At 48.7% G+C, this 6,000-nt stretch overlaps 1 pseudogene; it reads left to right on the top strand.

Annotated features, from left to right (window-relative positions):
• The first annotated feature begins 375 nt into the window (after positions 1-375).
• The window catches only part of LOC143388921 (leucine-rich repeats and immunoglobulin-like domains protein 1), a 30,183-nt pseudogene continuing 24,558 nt past the window's right edge, over positions 376-6,000 (top strand).

Here is a 6,000-nt window from a genome sequence, read left to right as displayed (position 1 = left end):
CCATACTTTTTAAACAGCTTGTCCCATATGAGAAAATCCAGCATACTCTCTGAAGCCAGCAGCTGATCATGGATGGGAAGAACAACAGGAAAGCTCATTTTGAATGTCACTAGAGAGTCATGTTATGAAAGAGTGAAACAACTAGTAAAATAGGAAAGAGAATTCTTATACTTTTTTATATTTGATTTAGACACAGGGTCTCACTGAGTTGTTTTGGGCCTCAATAAGCTGAGGCTGGCTTTGAACTTAAGTTCCTCCTGCCTCAGCCTCCTGAGCCACTGGGATTACAGGCGTCCACCACTATGCCTGGCTCTTGTAGTTACTCTGCAAAAAGAAATGCCCAAGTCACCTCCACTTGTGTGTTTCAGGCAGCACAACAGGATCCGCAGTGTGAACGGGAGCCAGCTGAAGGCCTACCTTTCCTTGGAAGTGTTGGATCTGAGTTCGAATAATATCATGGAAATTTGGAGCGCCTGCTTTCCCCCTGGACTGTACATAAGAGAGCTGTAAGTGCTTCTGTGGCTGGGGCTGTCCCTCTGCTTCTAGGTTAACTGGAGGCCTCTCCATTGCCCAGGTCTGTACCCAGTCTGCATATTTCACTTCTGTTTTGGTCAGCTTTTTCACTACTGTGTGACTAAAAAAACCCGACCAGAAAATTGTAGAGGAGGAAAAGTTTATTTGGGGGCTGACAGTTTCAGAGATCTCCATTCATAGACAGCAGGCTCCATTCCTCAGGGCTCAAGGGGAGGCAGGAGGTCATGGAGGAAGAGTGTGGTGGAGGGAAGCAGCTCACATGGTGATCAGGAAGCAGAGAGAGACTCCACTCTCCAGAGACAAATAGAGACCCAAAGCCATGCCCCCATGTCCCCTCCTCCAGCCACACCCACCTGCCTCCAGCCACCACCCAGTTAATCCCATCAGGGGGTTCATTCACTGGTTGGGTTAAGGCTCTCACAACCCAGTCATTTCTCCTCTGGACCTTCTTGCACCATCTCACACGTGAGTTTTGGGGGATACCTCACATCCAAACCATAACAATTTTTCAGCTCTGGGGATGGTACAAGAAAGGAGGGATTGGCCTCTGATGCCCACTGATGGAACATTTCCAGTCCCTTAGTATTCATCTGTGTTACACCCAAGGTGGACACCTTTGGCAGGGAGAGGTAGACTTCCTGTCCAGGGAGCTCACCCCTCAGATAAAAGAGTTCAAGACTCTGAGGTCTGTCCTGACAACAAAGCCTGCTTTTACTCCCATTTACTGGGCTGCTTCCCAGCAGAGCTTGGAGAGAAGGCTCAGGGGAGCTTAGAGGCCCACTCTGCAGGGAGAGCGCTTTGCATACTCTCCAGGCTCTTTCTTCCTAGTCCCACAATGATCACACAGCTCATGGGATCTGTCTGGGAAGGCGGCTCCTGGTTCTGTGGGTTCTCAGGACTGTGCTGATGTGTCTCTTACCTGTGTTCGGGCCCCATCTTACCTGCGATGTGGATGGTAGACAGGAGTAAAAATGATAAAACCTGCAGCACCCATGGCCTGTGGGTAGGAAAGTGTTGCTCTGGGGAAGAATCTGGAGACATTTCCAAATCTGAGTGAGTTTACATTCGCTTTGTCATCACTGTTTCGGAGTCATTTTGGAGCTCATTTGCGAGTCCTGTTTAGAGGTGGTCATGACCCATCTCTTCAGGGAAGATGAACCTTGGCCCCTAGATTTTCCAAGTTATTCTCAGGCTGCATCAAGGTGCCGAAATCAGGAACAGGAGGCCTTGGCCTTTGTTAACCTCAAGTGGAGCCTGTCCTGAGGTGTCCAGCTGCCGCCCAACACTCTCTTACTCATAACCAAGAAACCACCAACCGCGAAATGGAATTGTGCTGACCTTCTGTCCCTGCAAGAAAGCAGGAGGGACTTTCTCTTTTGGCAGCTTGTGGCTGCTCTATCTTCTTCCCAGAGGCTGTTATTCTCTAATCTGGAATGTAAAGAACAAACAGTTTGTAGAGAATCCTCATGTGCCCTGTGCTGGGGCTCTGCCTGATAAAGAACCCAGAGGAGCCTTGTTCCTTCCCCCCAGGGTAGAAGATTCTCTGGGCTTTCTCCTTTTCACTTAGGTGCTGTTTTTGTTGTTGTTGTTGTTGTTTTTGTTTTTTGTTGTTGTTGTTGTTTTGTTTTTAAAAAAAACACCAAAATTTTGTCTAGGAAAAGCAGTAAGAAGGGTGTTGAGGGGTGACTTCTCATAGGAATACTGATTTATTTTATTCCCTTTATTTTTTCCCTTTTCTTTTCCACTGCTTGCTATGCTTTCACCAGTGTGACACACCTGTCTGTGTTATACATTGCAGTCTGTCTGCTCAGTACGGTCAAAGGAGATGGCCCTGAAAAAGTATTGCTTGTCTTTTTTTGGCGGTGGCGGGGGTACCGGGGATTGAACCAGGGACGCTTAACCACTGAGCCCCATCCCCAGCCCTATTTTGTATTTTATTTAGAGATAGGGTCTCACTGAGTTGCTTAGGGCCTCACTTTTGCTGAGGCTGGCTTTGAACTCTCAATCCTCCTGCCTCAGCCTCCTGAGCTACTGGGATTACAGGCATGGTATGGCTTGCTCTCTAAAGAACTTGGCTCAAGTCTCTTTAACTAGAGGGTTTCTTTTGGGTATTTAAAATCATTTAAAGGAATTGGCTTGTACCTACTTATTATGTAAGTCCAAAAATGAGACCCACTTCAGGATTAAAGACTGTTTCCCCAAATCATGGAATGGAATCTGACCTGGCCTGTGAGCTGACTTTGTGCTTTGTGTAGGGCTTTTCTTGTGGGCCTTGGGTGGCGGGCCAGGTGTGGCCTGAGGTTGGCAGGTTTGCAGGAGGGCTGGGGGTGGAGGTGTCTGACGGTCATCTCCCGCCCTCTTGGGCCCACTAGCCACAGGTGCTGTGTGCTCTGGGCTGAGTGGAGGTTGACCTTGGACAGTCTTGCCACCTGCAGTGCTTCCCCATCTGGGAGTCAGGGCAGGCTCTGAAGCCTCGTGATAACAGACATCTCCTCAGGAAACCTGTCCCTCTGGGTGTGTCTTAGCGTGTTTTCCCAGCTCGCATCCAGATGGGTCTGGTGTCTGTAACAGAACAGGAAGGCCTCCTATAACTGTGACATTTTCTCTCCTGACTCGTTCCAGCAACCTGGCCAGCAATCACATTGCGTCCCTGGAGTCAGGAGCATTCGATGGCCTATCACGGTCGCTGCTCTTTGCCTGAGCAAAAACAGGATCACCCAGCTTCCTATAAAAGCATTCAAGTTCCCTAGGCTGACACAACTGTGAGTACAGAAACCAGCACTTTAATTAAGGTTATAGCCCAATTTTTATGGGGGCCAAACTTCCCCAAGGACCTAGCACCAAATGCAACCCCTACTTCCCCGCCACACCTTGCCCCAGTAAAGTTCTGCATGAACTGTAATCAATGCCCCTATGACAACACCTAGTAAAAGCAGATTGGAGCTGGGTCTGGGGCCGGTGGACCACCTCATCTTGCAGGGATGAGGTCCACTGAGTATGGACGTGCAGGTTTATGCTAGTGTCCTCCTCGATGACATGAGGAATCCTGCTGGTTAGCTGGCGTGGCTAGTGCTTAGGCTGCATGCATTCTGTTTATTTATCTCAGAGGTTTTAGTGTTGTTTTTAAAGGTACCCGTAAAATAAGTACCTCAGGCTTGATGGCATCCTCGACATTTCTTGAATTTGGCAGGAAGTTAGCATGGCTAAAGGCGGTAAGCAGGAGATGGCAATTTTTATCTCCTAAATCTTACAAGGTGGTTGATTTATGATTGTCTCTCGCTTTTTTTTTTTTTTTTTTTTTTTTTTTTTTTTTTTTGGTACCGGGGATTGAACTCAGGGGCACTCAACCACTGAGCTACCTCCCCAGCTGTATTTTGTATTTTATTTAGAGACAGAGTCTCATTGAGTTGCTTAGGGCCTTGCTGAGTTGCTGAGGCTGGCTCTGAACTCACAATCCTCCCACGCCACTGGGATTATAACCCTGTGCTACCATGCTTGGCTCTTGATTGATTGATTGGTTGATTGATTTTTGACTTCTTTTTATTATTGGAAGAATAAATGTCAGGAAAACAAGCCAGTAGTGGAAATTTGGTTTAAATTGACGAGAACAGTTGTTGAGGCTCAGTGGGGTGTGGATCCTGGCTGTCTGCGGAGAAGGTCTCCATGATGCTGAGGAGGTTGGGTCACGAGATGCTCCAGAAATAGTTGGGGGAAACCAGGGCTTTCCCATTAGCTCCATGTGTCTTTCCCTGCCACTCCAGGCCACCCAGAGTCCTTTCAGTCCCCCGAAGCTCTCTAGTACTAGAGCTAGCAGCTGAATGTGTGTGCTTCATGGGGGGTCCCCCGCTGCTCTTGCCCCATATATGGAGATCCCGTCAGGTGCCCTGACTGCAAATGTTTTTGCATTAGATACCCGCTGGCTTGCTGGCTGGGAAACTCGGCAGGGGTGTGTGTGTGTGTGTGTGTGTGTGTGTGTGTGTGTGTGTAATGTGCACAGGGAGGCTCTGACCCTGGGGGCTTCTTCTCTTCAGGGACCTCAATTGGAATCAGATTCGGTTGATCCAGGGCCTCACGTTCCAGGGCCTGGACAGCTTGGAGGTGCTGAAGCTCCAGAAAAACAACATCAGCAAGCTGATGGATGGCGCTTTCTGGGGGCTGTCCAGTATGCATGTGCTGTAAATGTGGGCGGGCCGTGGCAGGGCTCCAGCCCAAGGGTGAGGCCGTGGCCTCTGCACCCTGCCTCTGTGGGGAGTGGGGCAGCCTGTGTGTGTCCATTCAGCTGAGCACTAGGTGAAGAGCAGGCCACCTTTCCTTTTTCTTTCTGTTTTTTTTTTTTTGTTGTTGTTTTGGTACCAGGATTGAACTTGGGGAAGCACTCGACCCCTGAGCCCCATCCCCAGCCGTATTTTGTATTTTATTTAGAGACAGGGTCTCACTGAGTTGCTCAGCACCTCACTTTTCCTGAGGCTGGCTTTTAACTTGAGATCCTTCTGTCTCAGCCTCCTGAGCTGCCTTGATGACAGTCCTGTGCCATCGCACCCAGAAGGCCACCTGTCCTTTGAGTCTTCCTGTGGTCCCAACTCAGTGTCTCTGCAGACTCAACTATATCTGTTCGTGTTTCCACAGCAGAATAGGAACATCTCTTGGAGGAGGTTTTTGAATCAGGTCAGGTGTTGCAGGAAGGAGCCCCATTCCTGGGCTTCCTCCCACCCCCACTTCCTCGCTGCAGAACAGATCCTTCCCCACATCCTCTCCATTCCCACACTCCACAGGAAGCTCCTTCTCTCCCCATTTTGGGTTTGACAGTCTTCCTTGATGTGTAGGTGGACCCAAAATACAGTTCATCACAGGAGATTTATTTATGTCTTGTCAGCTCATCAAGGCACTTGGTGCAGATGTGCAGCTTTTATCAAGGGAACATTCTCTTCGGCCAGATGTGTCCAATAGCGGAGCTGAGGCCTGCCAGAAACAAAGGCAACATCAAAAAAAAAAAAGCAGAGGAATGTAATCTGCTGTCCTTCAACATTTAATTTGTTTACTTTTCATTAGAGGTCATGCCTCTGCGTGAATGAATCACATAGTACCATCATCCATCCCCTCTCTCCCCCTCCCTCCCCATCCCCATTTTTCTCCCAGAAGACAGTTGGGTCTCAGCATTTCCTCTTGGTTTTCCTCTTTTCAGGTTTGCGGGTGGTTACTTCCAAGTTGGCACATCTTCACCAGTATCTTTACCCACTTCTTTCCTTCACTACTTGTCTTTATAACTGAAACCAAGCCCAGAAGCTTAGGTCCAGGCCCCACAGTGTACTGTGCAGAAGCATCTCTGCTTTGCATGACCTGGATGCTAGTGGCTTCTCCTCCTTGCCACTTCAGCTGGGATGGAGCTCTGTGGTGCATATTCCAGAACACTCTTCCTTTCTCAAGTCTGTCATTTAGAATCTGAAGTTCTAAGTTGATGATGGTCTG

Source organism: Callospermophilus lateralis, unplaced genomic scaffold (assembly GCF_048772815.1).
Source record: "Callospermophilus lateralis isolate mCalLat2 unplaced genomic scaffold, mCalLat2.hap1 Scaffold_45, whole genome shotgun sequence".
In the NCBI taxonomy this organism is placed as follows: domain Eukaryota; kingdom Metazoa; phylum Chordata; class Mammalia; order Rodentia; family Sciuridae; genus Callospermophilus; species Callospermophilus lateralis.
Note: the sequence above shows the minus strand (reverse complement) of the source record. Positions and strands in the feature narration are given on the sequence as shown.